An 18,279-nucleotide genomic window follows, 5' to 3' on the forward strand; every position below is an offset into this window, starting at 1 on the left:
TTTGAGTCCGATCACTCTAATTCTAGTGAATCTAGTGGAGACATCACTCCATTGGAATCACTAAGGACAAGTTCTCCAATTTCTCCACCTCATCACCAATTCGAGATGGCTCTTCTGAACAAAACTTTGATAGAGTTTGGTGCCTCTCCTCCTTATCAAGAAGCAAGTGGGATTGCTACTCCCCCTATCGAAGCTAATCATTTTGAGATAACGCTTACCCTTATCACCTTGATAGAGGGTCATCAATTCTCCAAGGCAAAGCATGAGGATCCCATTGTGCATCTTAAGCAATTCACACGGTATTGTAGCACCGTGAAGGCGAATGGGGTAACTCCAGAGTACATTCTCTTAAGCATGTTCAAATTCTCTTTAATGAGAAAAGCAAGTGATTAGCTAGATAGGTTGCCTCCAAACTCATTGAACACATGGAATGAAGTGACTTCGGCATTTCTTGGGAGGTTTATTCCTCTTGGAAAAACGACGGAGTTGAGGTTAAAGATTTTGAACTTCCAATAAGACCCCGACGAGTCTCTCTATGATTCTTAGGAGAGATTCTAGAGCTACCAACAACAATGCCCTCACCATGGCATGGAGGATTGGCTCTTGCTCCATGGGTTTTATAGAGGTCTTTTAAGAGAGGACCGAATATTATTGGATGGAGCATCAAGAGGACCTATCATAAACAAGCCACCCACGGAGGTATTAAAGATCATAGAGGATGTAGTCCAAAAACTACATCGGTTGGAGTCCCGATGAGAGAAGCACTTCCAAGAAAGGACGAAAGTATGAGGTAAATGCTATCAATATGATTAATTTAAAATTAGATTCTCTGTCTTCTAAATTTGATCAATTACAACCATCTTCCCTATCCCCTTCTCCGCATCATAATTCACATGCATCTAGTTCATTAAATGATAATATGTCAATACAAATGATGTCTTGTGATACTTGTAGAAGTGATGATCATGTGACTTCGGAATGTTATTTGCTAAATGATTCATGCTGCCCTTCCCCTTCCATGGAATAAGTTAATTTAATCAACAATGGTCAAACCAATCCTAGGTATGACCCTTATTCCAACACCTATAATGAGGGATGCAAACATCACCCTAACTTTTGTTGGAAGGGGGGCCAAACCCAAGGAAATGGTCAAGGTCAATATAGTGGCCAAAGAAATTTCAAAACAATAATCAAGGAAATTATATGAACCAAGTTAATGGTAATTATGTGTCTAATAATCAAGTAAACCACCAAAATGACAATAGGTACCACCAAAAAGGTCAATACTCTTCCAACAATAACCTACCCGGTTTTAATGGAGGAAATAGACCTACCCTTGCTCCTATCCCTCAACCCCCTCTCCAAATTCAAGCCCCCCCTCCTAAGTCAAGTCTAGAGATGATAATGGAAAAATTTGTTAATGCTCAAATCAAGAAGACCAATGACTTAGAGGAGAGTATCAAGAAAGTGCAAGTCCATAATAAGATGCTAGAAACTCAAATAACTCAACTAGTTAATGCTCTTAAAAGTAACAATTCTAGCACCACTTTGCTTAGTCAAGCCATTGATCCTACGGAACATTGTAACGCAATAATGACTAGATGTGGGACTAGCATAGATGAAACTCCACCAATGAGCTTGAAAAAAGAGAGTGAGAGTGAGGAGGTTAAAGAAGAATATCAATGTGATGTGTCTAAGTCAAGTGAGGATGAGATAGTTGTCATGAGTGAGTCCACCACGATGAGCTTAACCAAAAATTATAGTGCAATTATGAAGAACCACTCGCCCACTAAACTTAAAGATCTGTCCCAGAAGTTTCTTTATTCCTTGCTCTATTAAGAACATTTCTTTTTAAAATACCCTATGTGATCTAGGAGCTAGTGTGAGTTTGATGCCTTTTTTGGTTTATGAGAAGTTTGGTATAGGTGGTTTGGTACCCACTAATGTCACTCTTTAACTTGCCAATCGATCCAACAAATTCCCTAAGATAAGGTTGAGGATTTCCCTTTTAAGGTAGGTAATTTCATCATTCCGGTTGATTTTATTGTGCTAGAAATGACGGAAGATGGTCTCACCCCTATCATCCTAGGTCGACCTTTCTTAGCAACGGGTGGTGCAATCATTGTAAGGGAAGGAAAATTCACATTGAATGTGGGTGATGATAAATTTTGTCTTACTATTGATCCCAAGAAAGGAATTCCTTCTCCCACTAAATATTTCATGACACTAGATGCTATTAGTGATAATGATTTGCATGATTTGAGAATGCTTTATGCTACTAATCCTCTTTTCAATGTCCATGAGTCAAAGCAAGGTTTGGATAAGTTTGATGAGGTGATTTCCAAGCTTACTTTCCTCAAGACAATGCTTGAAGAAGGTGAGCCTAGGGCTCACAACGATGAAGAGGGTGACATCAAGGCTTCCAAGAAGAAGAGCAAAGGAAAATCAAAGAAAAGGGAAGAAGGATTCAAAAGAAGTTGAATATGAACTTGGAGTAGGTGATAGTCATGAAAACAATTTGGTTTTGCCCAAGATGGCAAGTTGTAATGATGAAAACAATGGTTACGAAATGGTTTCAAACTTTATCCCACCTTGAGGATATTTTTCGAATTTGCGTTAAGCTAGTGACGTTTAAGAAGCCCTCAACCCGAGTATTTTTGTTATTACTCTAAAAAAAATTGATTGAAAGAGCTTAAACTAACACTTAACATTTTGATTGTTTGTTTAGTGTTTTGTTTTAGTTATAGGTGATTTGCTAGGGGATAGCAGAAGAAGGCAAATTCGGCAATTAAGGTAGGAGCGGGCGCTCCTACAGAGATGCGTGCTCGCTCCTACCTAAGTCTAAGTATCAGAATCGTTAGACCAGCTTAGGAGCGGACGCTCCTTAATGAGTGCACACCTGCTCCTGCTTCAAGAAGAAGTAGGCAAAACCTACAACAAGTGATAGGAACGGGCACTCCAAGAGTACTGCACTCCCGCTCCTCTGTTCAGCTCTTATAAAAAAAATTAAATTTTTGAAAGGAGGCAAAAGGCCGAAATAAGAATAGGAGCGGGCGCTCCGAGTATGCAGCACGCCCGCTCCTCCCTTCAACAAGAAATCAGTAGCAGCTCAAAGGGGTCGGAGCGGGTGCTCCAGTCATATAGCACGCTCGCTCTTATCTTCACTCAGTAATCAGAATGCGATTTAAATGGTAGGAGAGGGCGCTTCAGTATCCTTTCATGCCCGCTTCTCCCTTCAAAAGCCGAAACAGAAACCCAAAATAACAGTAGGAGCGGGCGCTCCTCAAACTACGCATGGCCGATCCAGGCCACATCTAACCAGGTAAAATTTCAAGATTTCCCTTATCTCTTTTTCACTTTCTTTCACTTTCTACCTCTCATTTCAACTCATTCATACTCTGTCTCCTCTTTACCCACCTCTTTATCACTCTAAAAACCTCACATTCTACTCCTTCTCTCTTCAAAATCATCATCAATCCTTCACTTTTTTTACTCAAAATTCACAAATTCTTACTCTCCTTCCAATTCTCTTTCTAAAAATCACAAAATTGAGCAAAATTTCAAAAACCCACAAATTCTCCATTGAAGAACAAGGGCAAAGGGTGAAATCTTGAAGAAAGAGGAGCAATATTTGGGTAGTCTTGAAGGATTTTAGAGTATTTTCATACTCTATTTGGTATAATCTACTTCTCTACTCAACTTTCTTCATCAATTTTCTTAATTCTTGTTTATTTCATACAAAATGTGTAGTTTATTACATGATTGGTTGGAATTGAACAATTTTTGTTGATTATGGAGAATTGTTAGAGAAAATTGTAATTGATTTTTGGATTAGTTGAAATTGTGATTGAAAATTGCATAAAAATTGGGTGAATTGTGAATGTGATTTGTGTGAAATTGGTGAAGTGCATTGTGCTTGAGAAATTGTGTGTTGGGATATATTGTTGATTGTGTTGTTATTGTGAAATAAGTACTTGGATTTTTAAGGGGGTTTGAAGTTAAGGGTGTGTGTGGAGCTGTTTGTTGTTGATCCTAAACTAAAAATGAAGAAGTTCATTGGAGGGATTAAGAAAAGAAAAACAAGTGAACCTCAAGCATCCTCATCTCCTTCACAATAAGAAAACCCCAATACGCCACCAACATTAAAAGTCGATAACAAATTTAGAAGGGCATACAATGACCTTTCTACCCGAAAAATTATCCCAATCCGATTCTATCATCAAAAGTCAATGCAACTTCTAGAGGTTGATGAAGGAATTAGAAGAGTAGCCAATAATGTCGGTTGGCTAAACTTCTTGAACCTTAGGGAAGAAACTTGTTCTTCCCTAACTCTTGAATTCCTTTCATCGATCACTATGAAGCACATTAGCCTTGAGGGTGAGCCATTGGAATGCGGGATAAAATTTAGAATGTTCAATGTCGAAAGAACCTTAACTTTGACGAGATTGAATGAAATTTTTTAATGGCCCATCCTTAACCAAATCTATGACCCCAATGGTACTTACTTCTCAAGTTATGAGGAGCAAGTTTAGTGGAATACCATTGCGGGGTATCCCAACTTCACGACCCGGTCTAGCCATGCTAGCCACATCATCCACCATGTCCTTTGAATCTTCATGAGAATCATGAGCTATTCTTGTTTCTCTAAACAAGACTTAGGGAAGCTAACTAAGAGGAGATCAAATGCCTCTTTATATGTACAAGGTTCAAAGGAAATGTGGAAGGGTATGTGAACATGGGATACATGTTCATTAAAAGATGCGAGGAAATGAGGGTTAGTGGAGAGATGAGTAGTGAGATTAGGTGTAGGGGAATGGTTTCAATTATTGCGAGGAAGCTAGGGTTTGGGGCTTGGGTAGACCAAATGACCTCGATCCATGGTTTGATCTTGCTTGATATTAAGGCACTTTATGATATGAAGTTCCTTAGTGAAATTCCAGGCCAAAATCTTCGCTATAGTTGGAAAGTCATTGGGAAGCATTATTGCACTCTCCCAAATGCGGCGGTTAATAACTCGGTGGGGGGCATGTGGCAAGTGTCACGTGATCAATTCCCACGTGGTATGGCCGGCGATGACGAGGATGTACCAATACCTCGTCGTATGAGTACATCCTCCATTCCCCGGTCTAGGGTAGATGGTTCTTCCTCCTCTTTCTCTTCCCTCTTTGATGTTGAAAATGCTTTCAACCAATTAAATCTAACCAACTAAATAATTCTTGAACAAAATGAGTACCAAAGTTTCGTAGCGGAGAGAAGATACCAACATCAAGTTGAGAGGGGAGAATTTCTCCCTTACCTCAACTATCCCAACCGTCCCGTTCAACAAGGTTAAGTTCCGGGTTGGCGCAATGGTCAACCCACCTACCGTTTTTGGCAAGGCCCGCGCAGTTCGATCGAGGAGCTTCGCTCCTATCCCCCTTATGACTACACACAACCCGGGGGAAGTGATTATAGATGCGACCCTAGCTATTACTACGTTCCCGAGGTTGGTGGTGCTAGTTCATCTACGAAGGTGCTTGATCCCCCCTAAGGGGGCATTATGGGTTTTCACCCGGCTATGATGGTGGTTGGGATGAGCAAGGTATGCCGGATTTTGGCCATTACCGCACTTGCCCCAACTATGATCTACCTCCTTATGTAGACGCCTCAGCCTCTCCTAGTGATGTATATATTAACTACAATTATCATTATTTGCTAGGGCGCCGACATCATTAAATGATCTTGACATTCTAGTTACTGTTTCATTGCCCCTTTCACCTCTTGGGACACCGAGGACGGTGCATATCCCAAGCTTGGGGGAGGTTACTTCATTGCCTATTTTTTTTCATTAAAATGGTGACTAAATGTCTAGCTCGGGAGAGTATTTAGGCCTTGTATAGAGTTGGGATTTGATGTTGATAGTTTTGTGCTTAATGTGATTATGCTTTGCTTGTCTTGGTTGGTTAATTAATGGTTGAATGTTTGCATTTTAATGAACTTGGTTTGGTTTATGTGCTTCCCCATTGATGATGATATTTGTTGATGAGCCTCCTCTCCTTCCCTAAAAATCCAAAACCCAAAAATCCAAAGCCCTTAATCCAAATTCTTTAGTTAGTTTCCCCCCTCTTCCTATCCTCTTTGAATCTTCTCTATCTAGTTCCTCTCCCCTTAATCCAAATTCTTTAGCTAGTACCCATTCTCCCCTCTTTTCTTCTAAAACAAAATGTTTTCTTTAATTATATTAGACTTTGTGTATATTGTTTTTGCTTATAGTCATTTGACTTGATGATTCGATTAGTGCCTTTGGTTGTAAAATGAATTCATGAATGCATGTGATATAATTGCCTTAGTTTTTCAAGTAGTGGTTTATCAATGAGTTGTTATTTGACTCTTATATGCATGATCCACCATACTTGCTTTGCTACTAATCACTATTTTTTTATCACCTTGTACACATGAAAGACACTATCTCAAGGTCAATGGTAACTCCTTCCCTTCTATTCTTGTTTATAATTTCTTCTTCAAAAAAAATAAAATTTGAAAAATGAAAAATCTTTTTGCTTTTAGACTAGTCCTCAATGATGATATTGGATTGCATGTGGAGGATATTTGCTTTCTTTTGGTAATAAAATTTCGAGCATGGTTTAGATGCCCTTGGTTGAACATGGAATTGCCTTGTTTAGGCTAGTGTGAGAATAACCTTACCGAATGTACGAGACCTAAAGTCTAGGATTGTGGTAAGAAGGTGTCGTCCATATCAAAGGAATTTGAACCCTGAAAGGTAGTATTTGATCCCACGTTGTTCCCAAAAGTGAGGTCTTTAATATTTTTCAAGCCTACTACATTTTGAATGAGTGGCAAGGATCCTCTTTGATTTAGTACCTAGATCGAGAACTTGAGTCCCAAAGGTTGTCACATTCACAAAAACTTAAGGCATACCAATCTTGTTTTCTTAGTTCAATCTTTAGTTTATTGTAATTAGTAGTTTGTGAATATCCAAGTTAAAAAAAATGTGAAAAGAAAAAGAAAAAGAGAAAGAAAGAAAATAAGCGATGAATAGCCACCACCCTAGCAATTAAATAAGCTTGGGGGTGCATTTTTGTTTCAAGTTTATTCATAGTTTGTAATTTGAGTCAAAGTTTGAAACCTATAGGGGTTTTCTCTTAGTGTTTTACATCTTAGGCTTTACTTTAATTGCAATGCACTTCTAGTTTTCTCTATGCCTAACTTTGTGCCGTAATCCTTGAGTTTTGTAATGTTAGTAGAGTAGTTGAAGCCATTGTCGGTGGCGGGAGTTGATTCACAAGTATATGGAGAGGGTACTTATCATTGAGATGTCGAGTATTCTAAAACCTTCTTTTGTCTATTTTTCTTCCAAATCCTTTAAGGAGTCACAAGACACTACTATTAGGGGGAATTTGAACTTTGTGTTGGGGATGCGGTAAGATTGGTTGAATGGACCAAAGTTGAGTACATTCGGGAAGGTTAGCCAGGCCTAGGCTATTCATGACCGTGGTTGATCTTAGGCATATACCTCATGCTCGAGTTTTATTGCTTAAGGATTCTTTTATCTTAAAATGTGCTTTTCTTTGAGCGGATGATATGTCCATTTTATATAGTGTTTTACCCCCGTCCCTTGGTCGTTATTAGTAGTGTTTTTTGCTCTTTCGGGCCACTTTTATTACTAATTTGTGTGTTTTAGTGTTTTCGTAGTTTTAGTTGAATTTTACAGGAAATTGCACTCTTGGAGCATTTTCCCGGGCTTTATGGATCAACTACGGAAGCTAGAAGGACACGACCACTTTTGGAGCCCAGGATCGGTGAGAGCCGGTGATTAAGGGCTTGGTAATTGGGATCCCGAGGCAGTTGGACCAAGTATTCGAGACCCGAGAGGAAATCCGGATTGGGCCGAGAAATCTAGCCCAATCGAAGTCCAAGCTCAAGGAGAAGCAACCGCCCGATCGGGCTACCTCTAGCACGATCGGGCGTGGCAGGACTATCAGGCTGAGCGTGCTGAGGCGCGCCCGATCGTGCGAGCTTCTAGCACGATCGGGCGAGGCTGCTTGGGAAGAACGCGAAGAAAAAGGCGCGCCCGATCAGGCGGCCCTTCGCCCGATCGGGCGCGCGAATCTGGATGACCTGATTAAATTTAGTTTTAATTCTTGTTTTAGAAAACGTTTAAATACGATTTTGTACGGAATTATTAGAACCTCTTCTTCTACCTTCTTTCTTAGACTTTCTCTCTCTACTTAGGATCTTTTCTCTCTCTTAACTCTTCTCTCAACTCTTGTTCTTGATTATTTCCATTAATACAGATTAGTCTGGTAACGATTTCTCTTCTCTTAATCTTATTTCCTTCCATCATGACTTATTTTATTGCTTTGATTAGTTTAGATTTAATTATGTGTGAGTAGTTTTATTTCTAGGGTTTATGGGGATCCATAAATAATATGAAGGGGTAATTTATTGTTGTTGATTATCAATGCTAGATTAACTTCCTATTGATTGATTTAATGCTCTGTGACTAGATTTGCGCAGATCTTTTATGCATGATTGATTGATTCGAGATTCGACAGATGAGAATTGATGTTTAGGTCTAGTTTCAATAGGCAGGTTAATTTATAAATGGTTAGGTCGAGATTCGAAAGATGAGATTTAATACCGGTAAATTAACTGTGTGATTATAATACGCAGCGAAAGCCCTTTATAATCTGATTAATTTATGCATTGAAGATTGATTATTATGTTTTACCCTGGAGTATTATTTATTGGTGAACCTATGCCCTAGATCCTTTTATATATTGTTTTCCCTCTATTCCAATTCTTTGTAGTTTAGTTTCATACTCAAATATAAATATTGGTTACTTAGATAATTTAGATTATAATAATTAATTAGGAGTAAAAAGACTTGTTTCCCTGTGGAGATCGACCCTACTTCCCTATCTACTTTAGTTAGAGGATTTAGGTAATTACTTTTGATTAGGGGATACGACTTTACCCTGTCAAAATTTGGCGCCGTTGCCGGGGAAACGGTTTTATTTTTATTTCTGATTGTTTTTGTAGTCTAGATTATTTCCCTTTTGTCTCAGAGAGCGTTAGTTCTCTGAGACAAATCTCATATTTGCTTCTAGTTTTTGTTTATGCCCAGGTGTTCCAGATCAGGTTACATCCCATTCGATCCTGAGATCGAACGTTCCTTCCATAGACAGAAAAATCTCTACAAGTAAATCCTGGCGGATTCTGGTGATAATAACAATAATCACCGCGATCCTCCAACTGTATCTAGCGATTCAGAGGCATCATCAGACGCAGAATCAGAGATGACGGCTCCAAAGAAGCTTAGTGATTATTCACAACCGAAGCTTACGGATTTTCCACATCTCACCCCTACTCCGGCTGTTGATGGGGTTCAATTTGAAATTAAACCTCAATTTATAACGATGATAGAGAGGAAGAAATTTAGTGGAGCCAAGGGTGAGGACCCGAATCTTCACATTGCCGACTATTGTCAATATTGCAACACCATCAGGCAAGCCGGGGTCACTCAAGACCAAATCAGGGAGATTCTCTTTCCCTTCTCTTTAACTGGAAAAGCTAAATTGTGGTTTAATGGCTTAAATAGAACTACACTTGGTATAACTGACTGGGAAACTCTTGTTTTGAATTTCTATAACAAGTATTATCCTGCAGAGAGAACAGCAGTACTACGAAGTGCGATTCAGAACTTTGCCCAAGAAGCTGATGAGTCTTTATATGAGGCTTGGGAGAGGTTCAAGGACTTACAAAGAGAATGCCCTCACCATAATTTAGCGCAATGGCAGTTAATCCAAGCCTTTTATAACGGCATTGGAAATTCCTCTAGAATAATTTTAGACTCTACAGCTAGTGGGAGATTTATGAATCTTAATGTTGATGATGCAGGTCAGGTTATTGAAGATATGGCGATACACAATTCCCAATATGGGAATCCTAGAGGATTTGCTAACAAGGGGAAGCATAGTGTCGACTCTGTATCCTTTTTGCAAGCCCAACTAACCTCTATTTGCCAAAAATTAGATAATCTGAGCACTGCTAATGTAGCTAATGTTTTTGCAATTAATAATAATTCTAATGAGGCCTTCTGTGAAAATTGTGGTATTGTAGGTCATTGGGAGCAAGATTGCAGGAGTTCCGTGGAGCAAGTTAATGCCTTCCAAGCTTATAGGAAGAATAACCCATACTCCAACACCTACAATCCTGGGTATCGGAATCATCCGTACCTTTCCTAACGGAGCACTAATGTTCAAAATCCACCACCACAAGAACCACAGGCGCCACAGCAGCAGAAATATTATCACCCCAATGCTAGCCAGAAGAACCAACCACAACAAACCCCCTCATCTTCCGACCCTTCTCTGGTGGAAATTAGAGCAATGTTGGTTAATATGCAAAAGCACATGGAGAGTAGAGATGCGACAATTGATCAAATTCTAGCGCATAATAAAATTGTAGATAATCAAATTGCGCAACTCTCCGCTACTCTACAAGCCCGCCAATAGGGAGCTCTGCCGGCGCAGCCAACCCGACCTACGGATCAAGCATTTGCAATTACTCTAAGGAGTGGTTCAAACTATGAAGGGCCCTCTAAGCCCAGAATTGATGAACCTGTTTTATTAAATAATGCTAATCTTAATTCCGTTAAACCAAACAATGTAGTTGATAGCCCTGCAAGGCTAAAGGATAATACTAACATATCTAATTCTACATTGCAGGGTACAACTCCAGAGAAGGTGGCTACTCCAGACAAGAATAATAATGCTCCAAAGCCAATTATCAAACTTCCATTCCCCAATCGTCAATTGAAGACAAACTTGGATAAGCAGTTTGGTAAGTTCCTGGAGGTAGTAAAAGATTTGAAGGTAACAGTTCCCTTTACTGAATTGATCACACAAATCCCCTCGTATGCAAAATTTATGAAAGAAATATTGACGAGGAAAAGGTCTATTAGTGAGGTAGAGACAGTAGCTTTCACTGCAGAATGCAGTGCCGTACTTCAAAATAAGTCTCCACCTAAGTTAAAAGATCCGGGTAGTTTTTCTATCCCTTGTCATATTGGCAATCTCTTGATTGATAATGCATTATGTGATTTGGGTGCTAGTGTTAGCGTCATGCCATTATCTGTGTGTTCTAAGTTGAATATGGGTAAATTAAAAGCTACCAATATAACTCTACAAATGGCCGACCGTTATTTCAAATACCCCTTAGGTGTTTTAGAGGATGTCCCCGTTAGAGTAGGTAAATTTTATATACCTGTAGATTTTGTTGTTCTTGATATGGCTGAGGATATGCAAACCCCAATTATTTTGGGTAGACCATTCCTTAACACTGCAGGAGCAGTCATAGATGTAAGAAGTGGTAAGTTAACACTATCAGTAGGGGATGATAAAGTTGTTTTTAATTTGAATAATGCCCCTAAAAGCTCCATGACCGAGGAGAAATGTTTCAGTGTTAATGTGGTTGAAAATTATTCTAACAAGCCCCAAGCTCTTGAAAAAGATCCCTTGGAGGCAGTATCTTGTGTTGCGTCCTTTTCAGATGAGATAGACAAATGGCAGAAGGAAGTCGATGCAATAGAAAGAGCGCTTCACACTGTTGGTCTTGGTTTCGAGGATGAACAGGTGGAACCGATCGAGCAAGTTGTGCGAATCGAGCCCACGGTAAGTGTTCCGCCGGATCGAGTTGCAAGTGTTGAACGCAATGACGATTTGAAGCGACCTTCGATCGAAGAAGGATTTTTAGTGCGTAACATTGAAGATCCCCCAGTCCAAGTCAAGGAGGACCCACCGGATAAGGTGATTTGGCGTCCTACAGGGTATGTCAGGAAGCCGCATCGCAACCTGAACACCGCTAGACCGGGTGAGAAACCACCCGATCAAGCGTTAGGCCAAGGGACCTAGATATTGTCCTTGGTAATAAGGTCGTGCGGGACCTAGATAAACCAGCGCTTCGCGGGAGGTAACCCGTATTTCTTGCTTTCTAGACTAGTTTTCCCTTTTATTTTTTATTTTTTATTTTAGAGAGGCGAGGAGAGTGAAATTTTACTGTTTATACTACAGGTATAGGTTTAAGAGGTCGAAAGACTTAGAAGAAATTTGAAGACAAAGAAGAAAAAAATAGCTAAGGAATTCAGACCGGGCACGGGCTCGATCGGGCGGAGCTCGCCCGATCGGGCGCGCAAGCATGATATATTTCCAGCCTAAAATTCGCCCGATCGGGCGCGAGAGGAGAGCTGGGAATCGAGCAAAATTCGCCCGATCGGGCGCGCAAGTGCCGTCAGAAACTCGAGCAAATTTCGCCCAATCGGGCGAGGTTGCCCGATCGGGCGCAAATCGAGTGAAGGAAAAGATACATCGGGCGAAGCTCGCCCGATCGGGCGAGTATGAGGGCGAAAAATCGTTTGTGTTCGCGCCCGATCGGGCGCGCAACTGAGTTCTGGGACTTCAGCATGATCCGCCCGATCGGGCGAGGCTCGCCTGATCGGGCGCGCCTATTTTTGGCCGTCCCTTTATATTTTTCTTCTTCTTTCTTTCCTCACTTTCTTCTTACTTCATTCTCTTCTCATCTACTTTCTCTCTCTAAAACCTCCATTTTTACACCTTCAAACTCACTTCTTTTTCAAGATCTTCTCAAATTCATCCATCAAAACCTCAAAATTCTTACATATTATTAATCCTCACATCTTCCTCTACATTTCCCACCTATTTTCTCCCACTTTCTCGCATAATTACTTCAAACCCATAGAGAGAGAAAGCTCCAAGCATCAAATTTTTCCTCATATAATGGCCTCAAAACGTTCAAGGACACAAAGGGGTGAGAGTTCGAGGGCACCACAATCAACGGTCAACCCGGATCTTCAAATTCTGGGATGGGAGGAGGTTGTCATTACCTCGGAGGAGCAATGGGCTAGGATGCTAAACCTTATCGATCGCCATGTAATATCTACCCGTTTTATTCATCATCCCACACTAGTTAGGTTAGGCCTAGATAAATATTTGGAAAAATTGTTCAAAGGTATAGGCATGAGTGGTTTCTTTCAAATGTGCCATGATACGTATGACTACTTAACATTAGAATTTATTTCAAGTTTTAATGTTATTAAAATGAATTCACTAATTACTCATGTACAATTCCGATTATTAAACAACGATGTGAGACTAACTCTAAAAGAATTCGGAAAGTTGTTTGATTTGAAATCGGATAAACCGATTGAACCCTCTCAAGACCACACCGCCGTGGTCTATAAGAGGCTAACCGGGGAGGATTTAGTTAACCTCCAGCATGCCAAAGGGACGTGGATTCAACATCCCGTCCCAAAACTTTGGCAAAGATTTGCCGGCCTCACTATCTTTGGGAGGCATGAACCGGCAAATGTTAGGAGAGATGAATTGGAACTTTTGGCATCCTATGTAATTCCTACCGCCGAAAAATTGAACATACCCCATAGGATAGCCAATCACTTCCAAAGGGCGGCCAATGCGGCCGAGGCTAGTAGGTCTAGGGCACCTATTTATTTTGGGGGGTTAGTGACCCACATTGCTAGGAAACACCTAGGTTGGAACCCGGATGGGTATAGGAAAGTTGTAGGATCAAACCTCATGGACCTACCCTATTTAGGGAGTTTGAACTGGGTGCAACCCGTGGGGAGTGATACTTGGTGGATAGTCCACCGACAATCGGGTAGGAGGGACCAAGCCTTTACCTTACCCAACCCCGCCTTGACCAAATTTGAGAAGGGGAAGCCTTCTTATACTTTCGAGATTAATGGTCAAGGTGAGGTTCAACCACCTCACCCTTCACCACAACCCCACCAATCCCCCCTAGACCATTCCCCCACTCACCATTCACCACACTACCAACCACCTCCACCCTTCACCTATGGCATGCCCACTTCCTCGGTCGACTACAACGTCGACCCCACTGCTCCTTATGACTTTTCGGCTTTTAGGAGCCAATTAGACCGCATCGAGACGGGGCAAGGGAAAGTTGAGAGTATGATGCAAAACCTAGATTCTAGGTTAAGCTCCTTAGATGGGCGGGTTGGTTACATAGAGAGGAACCTTGGGAGGGGCCTATACCCCATGTATGACGATTACGCCCGTCGGGGGGCTATTCCTCCCGATTCACTTACTCCCGATTAGTTCCAATACCCCCAAGGAGGATATTCTCACCCCGGTGCGTATGGTACTTATGTGGACTACTCTTCAGTCCACGGATATGGGGGTGATGCTCCTTTTGGGGACATGGGTGGGAATGTGGACCCTAACTACTTTGCAGGTGGTTCGGGTTATGGTGGTGCTGGACCAAGCCAGGGTGGTGCCGGTTCGAGTCATGGAGAAGGATATGAGAGGATGGATGATGATGAGGACTAGCTATGCTGGGCTAGTTTCCGAGCCAATGGGGACATTGTCTGATTCTGGCTTGGGGGAGATTTTTGTTTGGTATATTTCTTTTTCTCTTTTCTTTTATTTTTGGTGTTTTTTCTTAGGTTAGATTTCTTGCTTTCTAGGTTAGTTTTTATTGCTTTCTTATATATGAAAAATACAAAAAAATTGAAAAATAAAAAAATCCAAAAATACGTTCCAATGAATTATAAATTATGCTTCCCTGTGCCACTTACTTGAGAAAATTGTTTTGATTCTTGGTTATTGATGATAGGCATTGTGGATTAGTTGATCATGATTTGATGTTTGATTGCTTTGAAACCTTTACATGCGTCAATTTTGTCCAACTACTTGTGAATATAGTGCTTGACTAGTTGATTTGGTAAGGAATGTGTGATAGTTCCATATTTCCTGGTATGTCAATGAATTTGAGTATTGGTTTGCAACTATAAGTAATGTTTATATGATTCATTATTATGCACATTGTGGAGGACGAAGGCATTTGTTCTTTTAGGTAGCCTCCGGATGATTGTAGATACATTTGTTCCCTTCTTGCTACCCATGTTGTTGCCTTGACCTTTTTTTGTTTTTTAGCCACATTACAAGCCTATTTTGCCCCATTGGTTACTAGTCCCAAGCTTGGCTTGGGGGAGCTATTAGTGAGTGAGGTGAGGGAGTTTGTAGTGTGCTTATTATTTGCACAATTTGGGTGGGTTTTTGAGAAGTTGTCTTATTGTTATTCATGTTTATTTTTGATAAGTTTAAGAGTTATATTTTCTTGAAAAAATAAAGCATGATATTATGAAGAAAATAAAGAGAAGTTCAAAGAAAAAAAATGTGAATAAAAAATAAGTGAACTTAAAAAGAAAAAAAAATGTTCAAATGTTCTAGTTGGAGGTTGATCAAAAGATAAAAAATAGAAAAAAATATTCAAGTTTGGAAAATAAGTTTTTTTATTCACTCTACTTCTTCATTATTATATCTTATGAGTGAAATTGTAAGAGTTGGGTTTATTTATTATGATTGGAGTATATTTGGGTGATGTTGGAGTTGGTTATGTTGGAGATGTATGATCATCATTATTTTGATCATGGGTTTATTAGGATTTGGCTCCCTTAATGCATAGCTTTTCTCTCACATAATCCCAAATTTATCCTACCTTTACCCTAGCCTTACATTACAAGCTTAAAAGACCTTCCGACCTTGTGCATAGAAGTTATGTAAACGTGAAAGTGTTGTTTATCAATGCAAGTTATGATTTGGCATATTTTGAGTCGACTAGTAGGATTGAGCGTTCATTGTTTTATACACACGAGAGTGTGAGTTGGGAGGGCATTGTTCACATAAAGGGGTTGGATGGAAAGCGATCGAGTACATCTTTTACTCGCCACAAAAATGAGAGTTGAGTGTGTGAGCACTAGTCTTGAATTCTATATGCTCTTGTGGTTTGCTCTATTTGACAATTGTTAGGGAAGAAAGGTAATTGGATGGACTTGATTGGTTGACTTTGAAGCATGTTTATTCGATTTACCCTGAATCGTTTGTGCTTGATTTTTATGGATTGGGGTGAAGCATATTTATTGATTCATTGATGAGATCTTTGCTTAGGGACAAGCAAAGGTTTGGCTTGGGGGAGTTTGATATGTCCATTTTATATAGTGTTTTACCCCCGTCCCTTGGTCGTTATTAGTAGTGTTTTTGGCTCTTTCGGGCCACTTTTATTACTAATTTGTGTGTTTTAGTGTTTTCGTAGTTTTAGTTGTATTTTACAGGAAATTGCACCCTTGGAGCATTTTCCCGGGCTTTATGGATCAACTACGGAAGCTAGAAGGACACGACCACTTTTGGAGCCCAGGATCGGTGAGAGCCGGTGATTAAGGGCTCGGTAATTGGGATCCCGAGGCAGTTGGACCAAGTATTCGAGACCCGAGAGGAAATCCGGATTGGGCCGAGAAATCTAGCCCAATCGAAGTCCAAGCTCAAGGAGAAGCAACCGCCCGATCGGGCTACCTCTAGCACGATCGGGCGCGGCAGGACTATTAGGCTGAGCGTGCTGAGGCGCGCCCGATCGTGCGAGCTTCTAGCACGGTCGGGCGAGGCAGCTTGGGAAGAACGCGAAGAAAAAGGCGCGCCCGATCGGGCGCGCGTTTCTGGAAGACCTGATTAAGTTTAGTTTTAATTCTTGTTTTAGAAAACGTTTAAATACGATTTTGTACGGAATTATTAGAACCTCTTCTTCTACCTTCTTTCTTAGACTTTCTCTCTCTACTTAGGATCTTTTCTCTCTCTTAACTCTTCTCTCAACTCTTGTTCTTGATTATTTCCATTAATACATATTAGTTTGGTAACGATTTCTCTTCTCTTAATCTTATTTCCTTCCATCATGACTTATTTTATTGCTTTGATTAGTTTAGATTTAATTATGTGTGAGTAGTTTTATTTCTAGGGTTTATGGGGATCCATAAATAATATGAAGGGGTAATTTATTGTTGTTGATTATCAATGCTAGATTAACTTTCTATTGATTGATTTAATGCTCTGTGACTAGATTTGCGCAGATCTTTTATGCATGATTGATTGATTCGAGATTCGACAGATGAGAATTGATGTTTAGGTCTAGTTTCAATAGGCAGGTTAATTTATAAATGGTTAGGTCGAGATTCGAAAGATGAGATTTAATACCGGTAAATTAATTGTGTGATTATAATACGTAGCGAAAGCCCTTTATAATCTGATTAATTTATGCATTGAAGATTGGTTATTATGTTTTACCCTGGATTATTATTTATTGGTGAACCTATGCCCTAGATCCTTTTATATATTGTTTTCCCTCTATTCCAATTCTTTGTAGTTTAGTTTCATACTCAAATATAAATATTGGTTACTTAGATAATTTAGATTATAATAATTAATTAGGAGTAAAAAGACTTGTTTCCCTGTGGAGATCGACCCTACTTCCCTATCTACTTTAGTTAGAGGATTTAGGTAATTACTTTTGATTAGGGGATACGACTTTACCCTGTCAGCGGACTAATCTATTGATTTCATTTGCGCAAAGTGAGTTTCTTAGGGACAAGAAATTGGCTAGCTTGGGGGATTTAGATAAGTGTTTTATTTGTCCACTTATCATGACCTTTTAAACACAACTTTGTACTCTTTCCCCTACTTTAATCCCTTTTTCTAACTCCTTTTGTTCTAAATTGCATCTTTTGGCTTCCCCGTTTCTTTTTATGTGTGTGCTTGTGTTTGTAGATGCAATGAGAATGTGGTTAAGTAGCATGAGCTTGAAGGCTTTCTCGAATGAGCATTTACTAGGCAGGAGCGGGCGTGCACCTTACAAGGAGCGGCCGCTCCTCATCCCAAAACCACAATCTGCCTACCCCCTTGCATTACAAGGAGCGGGCGTGCACCCCAAGTTTTCTACAATCTGCCTCGTAATGTGCAGTTAGGAGCAGGCACACAAAGAGGCCAGGAGCGGACACTCCTACTATTCTGAAGCCCGATTTTTGACGGATTTTACAATGTAATTTTTGGGCGTATAAATAAGACGCTTGACATCAATTTTTGGCACTTTATTCCCTTTAGTATTCTTAGGCCCTTAATCTCTTAAAACTCTCATTAATTAACTTATATCTTCTCAAACTCAATCATTATAGTAGATTAATTGAAGTTTGTTTTCTTGAATTCAACACTTTCTCAACCTTGAAGCTTCATTAGTCATTTCTTTCCTCCATCTCTTACTCTTTAATTTTTGTTTTTATTTACTTTGAATTGCTAATTTCTTCCTTAATCTTGTTTAATTGTTGTTTCATGTTCAATCTACCTTGTTATTATTACTTTTCTCAACTTGTTAGATTAATGTTAGAATTAGAATGTGTTG

The 18,279-nt window shown here is 39.9% G+C and overlaps 2 non-coding genes across 2 annotated transcripts; both read right to left on the reverse strand.

The window, feature by feature from the left end:
- Positions 1-483: 483 nt before the first annotated feature.
- Positions 484-590, reverse strand: LOC145641294 (small nucleolar RNA R71). The gene has a single exon (XR_014115341.1). It is a non-coding gene; the product is annotated as a small nucleolar RNA R71 (small nucleolar RNA).
- Positions 591-9,680: 9,090 nt separating this feature from the next.
- LOC145641421 (small nucleolar RNA R71) lies at positions 9,681-9,787 on the reverse strand. The gene has a single exon (XR_014115447.1). It is a non-coding gene; the product is annotated as a small nucleolar RNA R71 (small nucleolar RNA).
- Between the last annotated feature and the right edge of the window lie 8,492 nt (positions 9,788-18,279).

The sequence above is a fragment of the Chenopodium album genome, chromosome 7 (assembly GCF_948465745.1).
Source record: "Chenopodium album chromosome 7, dcCheAlbu1.1, whole genome shotgun sequence".
NCBI classification, from domain to species: Eukaryota; Viridiplantae; Streptophyta; class Magnoliopsida; order Caryophyllales; family Amaranthaceae; genus Chenopodium; species Chenopodium album.